Source organism: Harpia harpyja, chromosome 15 (genome assembly GCF_026419915.1).
Source record: "Harpia harpyja isolate bHarHar1 chromosome 15, bHarHar1 primary haplotype, whole genome shotgun sequence".
NCBI classification, from domain to species: Eukaryota; Metazoa; Chordata; class Aves; order Accipitriformes; family Accipitridae; genus Harpia; species Harpia harpyja.
In genome coordinates this window covers 21,754,673-21,767,687 of record NC_068954.1, presented here as the reverse complement: position 1 = coordinate 21,767,687, position 13,015 = coordinate 21,754,673, and positions in this window count along the sequence as shown.

Sequence of the window (13,015 nt, the reverse complement as noted above, 5' to 3'; positions counted from 1 at the left end):
ATTATTGGTCATATATTTTACATCATTGTTTTACATCAACAGCGGTCTTTATCATATCTGGATTGTGCAGTTCTTTATTCACGATATTGCCTATTTAGATTACGAATATTATTTTATCTCTTTCTGTGAAAGCCTTATCTCAATGGTATTGATTGCTAGAAGTCTTCTGGTTTCAGTTATTGTCTGGGGGATCAAAATAGTAGACAATAAAAAGATAAGTTATAGTGAAAAATTTCTTGAGCCAATGAACTGTTTGGGGATTGAGGTCAACAGAGTACAAATGGTGTGAATTTAGAAGGAGAGGTCAAATTTATGAAGATTTCCCAGGTGCCTAAAAACAGTTAGATTCTTTAGTAGCTAAGCTTAGTTGATTGTGCCATATTCCTGAAAGACATGATATAAAGATAAGACTTCTATAACATCTGTTGTAACTAAAAATTGTGCTAGAAAAATCTCAGTTCTCACATTTTCTTTTTTCTTTTCATGAACTGGATTAATTACCTAGACTTTGAAGAAGTAGGTGTGGAGGTTTCTTTCTATAAAACAGAATTAATTCCCAAGATGTTAAAGATCATTATGAAAGGAGAGCACTGACTCTCCTGAAACCAGCAATTATTCACAAAGTCTGTGGACCTGAAATCTGCCATTTTATGAAAATTAGGAAATGGTCTCTCCAAATTACGCAGGTGAAGCTGACAGCCTGGCCGCTAAAGGGCAGAGTGATTTATTCTTGTGTAAAAAATAACAACTGTCACGCATACCTGGAAATCTATTGTATCATTGTTGGCATACATTAACTGTTTAAATTCTTTTTATGTCTCAGGTAGGTAACTAGGAAAAATAATGGGAGTAGAAGAAAGCATAAGTATATAGCAGTTAGTTATTAGTACAAAGTTCCAGTGCAAAGTGCTGTGGGAAAATCACTGTGTGATAGTGGATAAAAATTATTTCCAAGCTGAAAAAATCAACCTGAAAGTACTTTTGAGCAAACAGCTTCATATGTCAAGTCTGAAACATTTTCTCAGAGCTAGATTCAGTACCCACTGAAGTAAAGGAATGATTTCCCCTTGGTGAACACCAGATAGAATGGGAGAGAAGGAGTTGCGTGGACTGTTTAGGATAAAGTCAAAGCTCACCTAAAACTGCATAGAAGTAGAGCACAACGCAAATCTGCTTTGCAGTTCAGTGAGTGTCAATAATGTTCTTGTATGTTTTGCATATCTCCATATACCCCTGAGATAGCTGAAAAAAGTAAAAATGCTGTAGAAAAAAATATTATTTCCAAAACAGCCAAAGAGCCTGAAAAATATGGAAAGCAAGGTTTGTGGGTTTGTCAGTGAGTTTGGTTCTCATCTACCACTACAAGAAATTTAGTGGTGCCTTCAGATTTATTGATGCCTGTCCACCAGTCATGTTTTTCTACTTTCACTGTAGAGATTACAGTGTTATCTCTACAGTAGAGATAGTGGTAAAAGCCTTAAACCTCCTGAGTTCCAGTATGTATTGTAATCTCTTTGATGTGTGGGCAGATCTTTGGCCTGACTACTGAGAGTATTTCCTTGAATGGGGCTAACTGATCACAAAGCATAGGTGTAAGCTCAGCAATTATTTAAACATGAAATAGTGAACAAACTATAGCAATATTTGTGGACTACTAAAATGTGCAATGTGTAAAATAGTGACAGCAGGAGATAATACAGATCCTTCTAAACAAATCACAAAGAACACTAAGCGGAAAGATTTGTTTCCAAGTGTGAAGCATCAAAATTTTTAATCTAAAAACTGCAAAATAGTGGCAGGTGAGTGAAGCTCCGCATATCTTAAGTTGTCTGCCTTAATATAAAATCAGAGATGGGATTTCCTGCTAGTTTATGCGGTCATCAGATTTCATGATCACAACTGTTAACTATGACCATTTTATTACTAAAGTAAGAAAGGACAATTTTAAATAAGTAAAAAACCCAAGTAGCTCAATAAAAATGAACTACCTGAAAGTCAGATGAAAAAGAAAGTATTCAAAAGCCGTCTGGACATGGTCCTGGGCACTTGGTACTAGGTGACCCTGCTTGAGCAGGGGGTGTTGGACCAGATGACCTTCAGAGGTCTTTTCTAACCTCAACCATTCTGTGATTCTGTGATTCTGGTACAATTAACCAGTATTACCTTGATGGATAAGTCAGAAAGAAATGAATGGAGGTAAGCAAGCATGACTCCAATTTCCCGATAGGTTCTGAAGTTGTTTTAGAAGTGACTTATAGGCATTAATATCAGAAGGAGATGACAGATGTAGAAATGCATCCAGTCAATTATCTGCTCCTTTTCCCTTCTATTCCTGTTGTATTCTCATATTTTGAGAGATCAGTTCAAGTCATGCAAGTTTTGTGCTCCCTTGACAATTTAAATGTATAGCTAAAGACAACATAACTGTTAAAACTATTTTCTGGCCATCTTCTTCAATAGGCAGTTCTTTAGAGTCCCTCCCAGATGTGCTTACTAGACATTTCAGTGAAATCCCATCTAAAAATTAATCTCCATTAGTTTACTTAAAAATCTATTTCATAAAACACACGCATGCCCATACACACACAACAGCATCCATTAAAATGTATAAATAAACAAATTGTAAAAAAATATTATTAATATAAGGCTTATTCTTTCACTTTTTGTTTGCTTGTTTCCACTACTCAGTGAATTACCTCTAGCAGTAAGCTCCTGTCTTTTATCTGTAAAATGGCAAGTATAAAATAGACAAAAATGATAAAAGTTTTATAGCTCTAGAGAAGATTTTCTCCCTCAAAGCTTGAGTATGTTATCTAAAATAGATTTCATATAATTCAGCTTCACATTCTGTTGAAATGCAAATTCGTAAGTACATGTATATAGAGAACTGAGATTCTTGAATGATAATTCAGAGACGGTTTGTTCTCAGTAAGTCTGATGCATATAATGCACATACTTGCTGAGCTAAAACCATCCCTCATTTCTCAAATGAATATCTAAGATATCTTTAGAAGCCCAGTAAAAGAGTTTCTAATCAACGCAAGTCAATACACCATCTGATTTTCTCCTTTTCTCTTTGCCTATGTCCTAAGTACAGCTCTCTGCTGCTTAAGACTCTTTGAAGAGTGTATTCAATGACTTGAATACCCTTCTTTCATCTGTAGGTTCAGTAAAATATTTTAATATCCATGTACACAAGGCCTTTGATTTAGTCTTGTGTGTCACCATGTAATACTACCTTGTCTACTAAGCGGGGCATGTGACATTTCAGAGTACTGGAAAAATTTTGAGCAGAACCTAGAGACTATAAGGAATTATAAACAATTAAGAACCCTGTCCAAGGGGGAAGACAAGTTAGCATCTGTCTGAGCAAGAGAGAGCAGTAAGGGGTCCCTTTCTCTCTGCCGAAGAGGAAGGTCATGCTAGGCTAGTTGGACTATGCTTGCCACAGCTAGCAAGCAAAAGAGGAGCTTATGTTTTTATGCAGTTCTTCTGTATCTTGACGAGCTAAACAGAGTAAGTTACAATAGGGAAGTTATAAGAGGGGAATTACAGAATTTACAAGACTACACAAAATCATGTAGAAGAGAAAGGGGAAGATGAAAAGAGCTGGAATGTGAAGCAACAGATTCGGAAGAACGCAAAAAGAAAGGAGCACATGTAAATATTAGGATAGGGAAGGAAAAGTGGAAAAGAAGGCTGCAAGAAGGCAACTTCTCTTTGTTTTTTTCATATTTACTATGTTTAACACCCTTCCTCCCCTCCTAGTATGCTCTTTACCAAAATGCAGATTGGAAAGAACCCTTCTAGTCACTCATGGGTCTGGTCTTTTTTCTTTGAAAAAGGCTTAACTTTCACAGCAGTCAATATATAAATTGTGGAGTAATGGGGAAAATAGTTTGATAGGAGAAATATCTCATTTATGATGTCCTATTTGCATTAACAGTTGACAATTTTTACTGGGTTTCAGACTGTGTCTTTTAAGTTTAAAACATTCATGTTCCTTCCTCTTTCCCTAGGAGAAACAAAGATCCAGAAGACTTTAATCAATCAAAACCATTTACATAAATAAGGTCCTTTATTATTTATTTGGAAATTGTAAGTAGTTTAATATACATAAGAGGACAGCAACATCCTCAATTCTAAACCCATAGTAATTAAGTACGTACCAACATATCATTGTTATCATATCAATATCTGTTTATGCTGAATCTTGGACCTGAAAAAGAGAAGATGATTTTTCAGACATTATTATGCATTATCTATGATAATATTTCAAATTATTTTGTCTTAGCTATGCTTGTAATAGTTATTCTATATTCTTTAATTTCAGCTCTCTGCCTCTGACATTTACTTTGATTTTTTTTAAAAGTATTTAATTAATCTTTAATTCAGGAGAGAATTGTGCAGCACACTGGCAGACCTTTAATTTCCAGAATAGTGCCTGTTTTCTTCTGTGCTGCTTCATAAAACAAATTGCTCCTTGTAATCTGTGAAACAATAAACAGAATTATTATATCTTAGCCCATTCATCCTCTACTGCCCTCCTGAATACCATTTTCTAAATCAAGCAGTGGAGGAAATTACCAAGGTAATGACAAGGAAATAGGAGACAATTATTTTGAAGAGATAAAAAAAAAAAAAAGGAGAATATAAATTAAGGTTAAATGAAATGAGAATTGTATTTATGATATGACTCAATTTTAAACTAACTCACTTTAACCTTAATTTAAAAAAATATATATGAAAAATAAATACTGGTTTTAAATTATATTAATTGTTTAGAAGAGCATTATTTGTACAGGTAAGCTAACTGTGCTGGTAATGTTTTCTGAATATCATCGGTATAGCATGAGGTCTGAGAAAGGGCTAAAAGAGGCCAAATATCCCAGAAAAACAAAACGAAGTAAAGCATTTTCCTGTGAAATATTTCTTAATGCTAAATTTGTGATTACCTTATTTTAGCTATTTAAAGGGCTTGATGGATTGACCTTTCATTTTCTTCATTCATTCAATGCCACCTCCACTGACAGGAAGATGACCCTCTCATTGCAAAAGGCCTGGAGGCAGTCCTTTACTCTGGGGTTTTGATATCGACTCGCCTTCTGCAGGGGCACTGGCCACACATCTCACACACACCCCCTTGCACACACTTGTTCTTGGGGTCTTACTAGACTATTTATGAATGTACATGTTGTGGTTTAACCCCAGCCAGCAACTAAGTACCACGCAGCCGCTCGCTTGCTCGCTCCCCGTCGCTCAGTGGGATGGGGAAGAGAATCCAAAAAAAAAAAAAAACTTGTGGATTGAGATAAAGGCAGTTTAATAGGACAGAAAGGAAGAAAATAATAATGATGATGATGATGATGATGATGATAATACAATAATAATAAAAGAATTGGAATGTACAAAACAAGTGATGCACAATGCAATTGCTCACCACTCACAGACCAATGCCCAGTTAGTTCACGAGCAGTGATCCACCCCCTCACCAACTCCCCCCCAGTTTATATACTGGGCATGATGTCACATGGTATGGAATACCCCTTTGGCCAATTTGGGTCAGCTGTCCTGGCTGTGACCCCTCCCAACTTCTTGTGCCCCTCCAGCCTTCTTGCTGGCTGGGCATGAGAAGTTGAGAAACCCTTGACTTAGTCTAAACACTATTTAGCAACAACTGAAAACATCAGTGTGTTATCAACATTCTTCTCATACTGAATCCAAAACATAACACTATACCAGCTACTAGAAAGAAAATTAACTCCATCCCAGCCAAAACCAGGACAGTACAAAAATCTTATCTATTAAATAAAAACATGACCTTGAGCTGTCTGTAAGAAAAATGTGTGCATGCCAGTTGACATGTGAGCTCCAGCATGTCAGAGGAAAATTGTCCATTCATTCAATACAGGCTGAGTTCCTGCTGGGGGAGGCTGATGGGAAACCTTCCAGATGAGAAGACTTTGGTGATTTTTAAGAACATCAGTATTGTGTTCTTCAGCATTGCAGTAAGGCTACTGCTCTTTAAAGGCCTCGGACAGCCCTGCTTTCCTGGAGATGGCTGAACACCCGTCTGCCCATGGGAAGTGGTGAATGAATTCCTGGTTTTGCTTTGCTTGCGTGCGTGGCTTTTGCTTTACCTATTAAACTGTCTTTGTCTCAGCCCATGAGTTTTACTTTTTTTCAATTCTCTCCTGCATCCCACTGGGTGGTGGGGAGTGAGCAAGTGGCTTAGTTGCTGTCTGGGGTTAAACCATGACACATGTGCAACCCCATGATTATGGAGCACTAGCTGGGCTATCAAAGTGTTACAGACTAAATTCACAGTCTAGCACAGAGTTTAAGGATCAGCTGATGGGGATATTTTTTCTGTTTGAGGTAGGGGGCCATGTGAGAAAGATACTGAAGTGCATGAATGCCTTCAAATTGCAAATTCTAGTTCTTAGGGTCTGTATCTAAAAACTGGGGGGGAAATAAAGCTTAACTAGCGCAAATTTAGAGAAAAGTCCCTGTAAGAAAATGTGTCCAACTTTTCCCTCTGAGAGCTAGTCAAGTCACAGTATCAGAAGAGACAAGAAGAAAATGGAGAAAGTTTTACTCTAGAAGGGATGACTTTGCTTTGGTAAAGCAATACCAAAACTTGCACTCATCTAGAAACTCCGGAATATATTTATTTATTAGTCAATAACAGCATTTTGAAAAATTGTTTTCACTAAATTTTGGAACAATTGTGAGGACTGAATAGATGCAGATATGTGAGTCTCAACAAGTATGTAAGTCATAGTTCCTGATAGCTAACATTGCTTTGTATTTCTGGAATAGCATGGAAAACTTTGTTTTAGTAGTTCATATGCTTTATAGAAGATAAAGGTAATTCTTTTATTAGCTGTAAACCTGTACATAAAATAAATAGTCTCTTGATTACTTTAATAAGCACTGTTTTAACTGTCTTACATACCTTTTGGTGATGTATGAAAAGAAGTGGAATTACCTGCCTTGGTTCTTATGGGCAAGATGAACTTTAAATGCATTTTAAAAAGCATGATCTATATGAAAATCCAAACCATAATTTTAGGTATATAAATGCCACGTAATGAAGAACATATTGACTTTCTTGGAGTTTCTGCTCAAAAATCTCCCTTAGCTGTATAAAAAATCATGATGAGAGTCCAGAGCACAGCCAGGACTCGGAAGAAGTGTGTGATGCCTCTCTGTGCAGGCTTAAGAAAAATGACAGCTCTAGATATGCCTAGTGACAGCTGCCTGTATGCTCATGACTCCTCTTTTTCCACAAATTGCCTCATAGAACTTTTTGAATGTCTGTGATAAAATCATAGACTCATGGAAGTAAAAATTCCATATTCTCTATTTCAAACAAAATTGAACTCAGTGAAGTCTTGTTGCTTGTGCTGTGCAGGAGGTCAGATAAGATGATCACAATGCACCCTGCAGGCCATGTAATGAATGCAGTAGTATTAAGATGTAGAACATTTCTTCATTTTATGTTCTGCTGAGGCTGCAAAGTTCATAACAGAGGCAGTTCTGAGATAACAACCCTTACTCTTTTTTAATAAGCATAGTGTATTTGAACGAAACTCATTATTTTGCCTTAGGTTCTGCTGCTTATGTTTTAGTTTCACAGAAGACTTACATGTGTTGGTTTATTGATATTTCTTCCTAAACCTACTTTTCTTACTTGCTCATTCAAACCTATGCTGCTCAGATATGGACTAGCATTAAAATAAGTTGGTACAAACCATGCTGTATGGGGCTTCAATTATGCAAAACATTGATCTTCTTCTTTTTTTAATGTTTCAAATGACTCTGAAAAGTCCATCTTTCCGTTTGGTATCCTGAAATACTCCAGAACCTTCCTGAGGGCCTTGTTATAAATATTATAGCAGATAAAGTCTAGTTCAGAGATTTTAGTTACATTATTGAGAGACACACCAGATAGCAGCTATTTTAAACTGCCAGGAAATAACTCAATTTGAAGGGGCTTTATTTATTTATAAACAGTCACGTCGCTACTCTGTTGAAATCAGTGTGATTATTTGGTTTTGTTGTTGTAAGCTTATTGAAATAAATAGACAGAAAACATTTTTTGTTTCTGTGAGAGTATTTTTAGAAATTAAAAAGAAAGCATTGTGATAATCTATTAGGAATGTCTAGTCTGAAGCGCTCCTATAAGTCATAAATGCATTTGTTAAAGATCTGGTACAAATGTAAGAGTCTGATTTATGGTTTTGATTGGATTTGAAGTGGAAAAATATTTTGACAAGTAGAGAGTTCTTGTAAGCAAAATATTCTGAAGAAGACTACTCAATAAGTATTACTGCTGTATTGCCAAAGTCTGTCAAAACAGATGTTTTGGGAAAACTTCAGAAAGTCTAGTCCTTCCTATCTCTTCCCCTGACTTCTGAGATGAATTTGCCCTGGGGATTGCTATGAAAAGTCATACACACAGGAAATTTCATCAACACACAGAAAATTTGCCATAGAAGAGAGTTAGCTGAAAACCATTCATACCAACATTGGCTCTGAAACTCTGTTCAGAAGGCAATAAATAGCCCTAAAGAAATAAGCTCTAGAACTCTAAATGGGCTGCTTCACCCCTTGGCAAGGAATGGGCACTAGCTGGTTTTTAAATTCCAGGGCTTTCCTACTTGGTCATGAACAGTGACTGCTTAAATGCTTTCTCTGGCAGTAAAACAGAAGTAGTGTCCTCCATTTCTGCTCTGGTCTATGCTGGTCTGGTAACGACTCTTCTCTACCTTCATGGAATAATATAGCTTCCTCATCAGCAGTCAATATTAATCATCAAACACTGGCCACTTCCCTATGAGTAGTAAATGTCAACAAAACCAGAAAGTGTAGCTGCTTTGAGAACACAGCCAGGCGTCTCCTTAAGTATTACCTCCTCATACTTTGATCACCGCAGCCTTGTGCACTCCGTGTGGGCAGCATAAATAACCACAATCTCTGCCTTGCTGTCTACAGTGATACCTAGTATTCTCCATTTTAGCTGGGCTATAGGTACTGTCCAGCTCTTTGAATTTCAGCATTCTCATTTTCTCAGTCACTGCTTTTTGCTTGCTTGTTTGTGATTTTTCTGGGTGGAAAGAAAGAGGACTTTATTTCCTGCAAACTCTTTTTTTTTTAATCCCTTGAAAAGAAACTTCTTGCTTATTTCATTACCTTGATAATACTTCAGCTTAGGGCTCTAGCAAACACTTTCTTTCTAGGTGATGTGTTGCTGGGTTTCTTGTGAATAATTCCTTGAGAGTCTGCCTTTTCTTGTTAGTATTGAAACATATTTTGCCCCTGTCCTTCCATTAATTTCTCCACTTTCTCTTTTTTTCCTTTCTTCCTTCCTTCTTTTCCTTCCATTCTTCCTTTCTGTCCTTTTTTTCTGCTGTCCTTTCTGCCATCCTTCCTTCCTTCCTTCCTTTCTTCCTCCCTTCCTCCCTCCCTCTCCGCCTCCTTCTCTCCTTTTTTAATTGTCTTGCCTCACAGTGACTCATGGCAAGAAAGCTAAGCAATAACAACACGTGATGCTTGCAACTGGCCATTATACAGTTCACAGCTAACCTCCACCTTCAGCATATGATCGTAAATATGAAATGTCAACAAATCTCAGGACAGTTTTGTCACTTGCTAAACTGTTATTTGATGTGCCATAAGGTTGAATTCTGTCCATTTTTATGTGCACCACAACTAGTCAAAACAAGCCATTTTGCTCATGCCCAAATGAGTATATTTTGCTCATAAATGCTGTTTCAGCAGCAAGCAAAAGGGGACTTTGAAACTTGCAGAAAGTACATTTTCTCAGATATTCAACCTGAATATGCAAACTATAATATCACTTGAGAGCATTTGCTCAGCCAATTCCATGGAAAGCAAGACAGCTATCTGCAGGAGAGCCATACACAAGTAACTAAGGACCACAAATATTCACACATCAATAAACCATGCAAATGTCTTTCTATAATGATGCTGCTGAAAGTGATAAGACTTATGATCAACAAGTTACTTAGATTAACCCTCACTAGATACTGTTCGTAATAACAACCATGTCACAGGAACAGTTTCTTTTGTTTAGGTGAAGTTAATTTATAAAGAAATGTGTAAATAACTAATAAATAAATGTTTAGGTGAAATAAATGGTAAGTGGAAAAAAGAGTCCAGATTTTCAAAATATAATTTAAGCTTTTAGGAAAATAGTTTACAAATTTAGTAATTGAATCTTTTGGGGTTTCTTATTTCAATACAATAAAACACCTGATAGCTAAACTGCTGTATGGGATCACATGTATATTCACAGTATACTCCAAATACTCCAAGTAGAAGGGAAACACATTCGCATGGAACTTCTCTAAAATAGAACAAATTGCACACACCTGTTTCTTACCCTGTGCCACTCTGGTGCCAGCTGGAACCTTCTGTGAGGGAATTCAACTCATCTGGCAAAAATGTCTTAGTTTTTTTACTGGATTACCTGTTGCAGGATCAGTAAGTTGAACTGGCACAGAAAGATACCTAGTGAGTAGCAGATATACTGCTTCAGGAAAAGTAAAACCACACAAATGTGGCTATACAAGAGAGGAGCACAGTAAGGGAGGAGGGATGTGAGGCCTCTTTTTCTTTGCAGTGATTAATTGCTAAATTGCCTCAGACATCTTTCTTAACTTCAACATCAGGCTTAATCGGGCACACTTTACCTTACAATCTCACCATGTATAAGAAAGGGAAGGGTGGTTACTGAATGGAGAAGATAAACTGATGGTTTATAAAATAGTTAGAGAACATAGTCTGAACTTTGTCTTATGGTGTAGAGCAAATACCCCACATCTTAGATTCTTTAATTTGATCTATTTTCTGCAATTGGGGAAAATAAATCTAACATTTTCCTGTTGAGGAAGAAAAAACCATAACATTATCAATGTCCACTGTAAAACAATCTCAGATATGTAAATGAACACACATTCATCCTCTTTGACGAAAGCCCAAACTTCCGGGATACTTTTTTTCACATCTCCATCAGTAAGGGTGTAGTTCACACACAGAGGATCAGCCCAGCTAGCCGGTACTTTTTATTGCAATTTGCTTTAAATTTGAAAAAAATATCAGAGTTAATTCTTTTATCATCTGTCCTAAAAAAAAGGCTTTTAAACCACACTAATTTATAGTATGTTGAAGGAATCGTTGCGCTTTGTGAAAGAAAGACAAGGCATCAATCTGTCACGTTTTGCAAACATGAGTTGTTATTTGAGAAGCTAATGAATAAACTGTGCATGTTTCTATGCATGTTTCTACTTCAAAGGGAAATACACACTACTGTGAATAAGGAATAAATCAATGTGAAATGATTTTAAATCTTCTGATCTCTATTCCCATTTCAGTTTTCTTATGCAGGAAAGCATATATACCCTATTGAACTGAAGGCCTCTTAAGCCCTTTTTCTGGCAGTCTGTAGTCCTTTCTTGCACTCAGTTTTACATTTTCACAATAATATTACCATTTACTTATCTACTTTTGTGATACCTGCTAAAATTTGAATAAAACCCAAGAAGATGTTAATTCAAGAATGTAGTTTGGGAGCTTTTAAATGCTAATGTGATTAAATGGTAATATGATTACAACAATCACTTTAAGAAAAATAACAATGTAGGATTGATTAGAGCATTTTAAAAATAAGCATGTTGTTCAAAGAACCATCCAAAATGAAAACCTTGGAATCAAAGATATGGCCCATAATAGCACAAGCTCAATAACTGTAGAGGTAATGTGTCCACTGCCACAAATCACTCCTTGACATGAGCTTAGAAATTATTGTTACAATTGAGAAGATGGTTCATTTTTCATCGTGCTTTTAACTCTGAGGCCTCCCAATACAGTCACTCTTTTAAAGACAGCTCTTGTTACACGGACAGCTGCTGTTTTGAATGGGGGGGGGTTAGTTTTTTTTTTTAATCTGAAGAAACAGCAAACCTCCAGGCATGGACCACCTTATTGTCGCTGTTTAATAATTTGCAGTTGCTCTGCTAATGTGCAGTAACAGAATGAATTACATCTGCCATCAAGGACTGACTCCTGACAATGTCTGCAGGCATGTTGGTTTTTGTAATCATTTTGTAGAGTATTTCCAGATGCTTTACAAACTCATGCGGTCCACTGACCACAGGCTGAATGACTCGTTGCCTACCAAGCCCACTTGCAATTTTCCTTTATTTATTTTCAACCCTTCTTCTGTCTTAATAACCTTACCTGAGGCCCATGGCTTATTAAGTACTGATTAAGAGCTGTAAATGACAGACGGTAAAGGGATGTTACTGGGAGTACAGTGCTTGCATTCTAGAGTCTCAATAAATCTTTTTTGTAATGCCATAATCTGTATGGGCTTAGAGTAGAGGATCACTCCCACTTAACTATCTAACAATTAAATCTTAGTTCTAAGGAATTTATTTTATTTTCTCTATAATCTCTTGAGGGAAGCTGGATTCCCAGAAGTAGTTTTATCCCTTTCTAAAATAGGCAGGTGAAATTAATTGCTCTGGGGGATAATTGTGATGGGTGTGCATATCTTTCTCCACTGTCTCCATTAGTTTAGGAAGAGCCTAAAACAAGATTTGGTACTTTGGTGGACTGAACATGACACGTCAGGCAGCTGATTTTAGGATTGTTTCTCTCAGCAAAACAGCATAAAGGATGTTTGCCAGAGCCAAGGCATAGGTTGAATATCTGATGACAGATTTGCCTGTCATTTAACAACATTACAGCATGTTATGTAGGCCTAAAGAGTATTTCTGTCAAATTCAAAAGGACCCTTCTATGTGAGCTTTCCACATTTATGACTATTTCCCCTTGTCTCTCATATCCTTGCTCTGTAACTCAGCCCAGTTAGATCCTACACATAAACAAAATGTGTTTCTCAGGAACACTGAGAACATTCAGATGGTAAGAAAGAAGTATGAAGTTTTTTGTTTGGTTGGGGTTTTTTGCGAGCCAGTAAAGC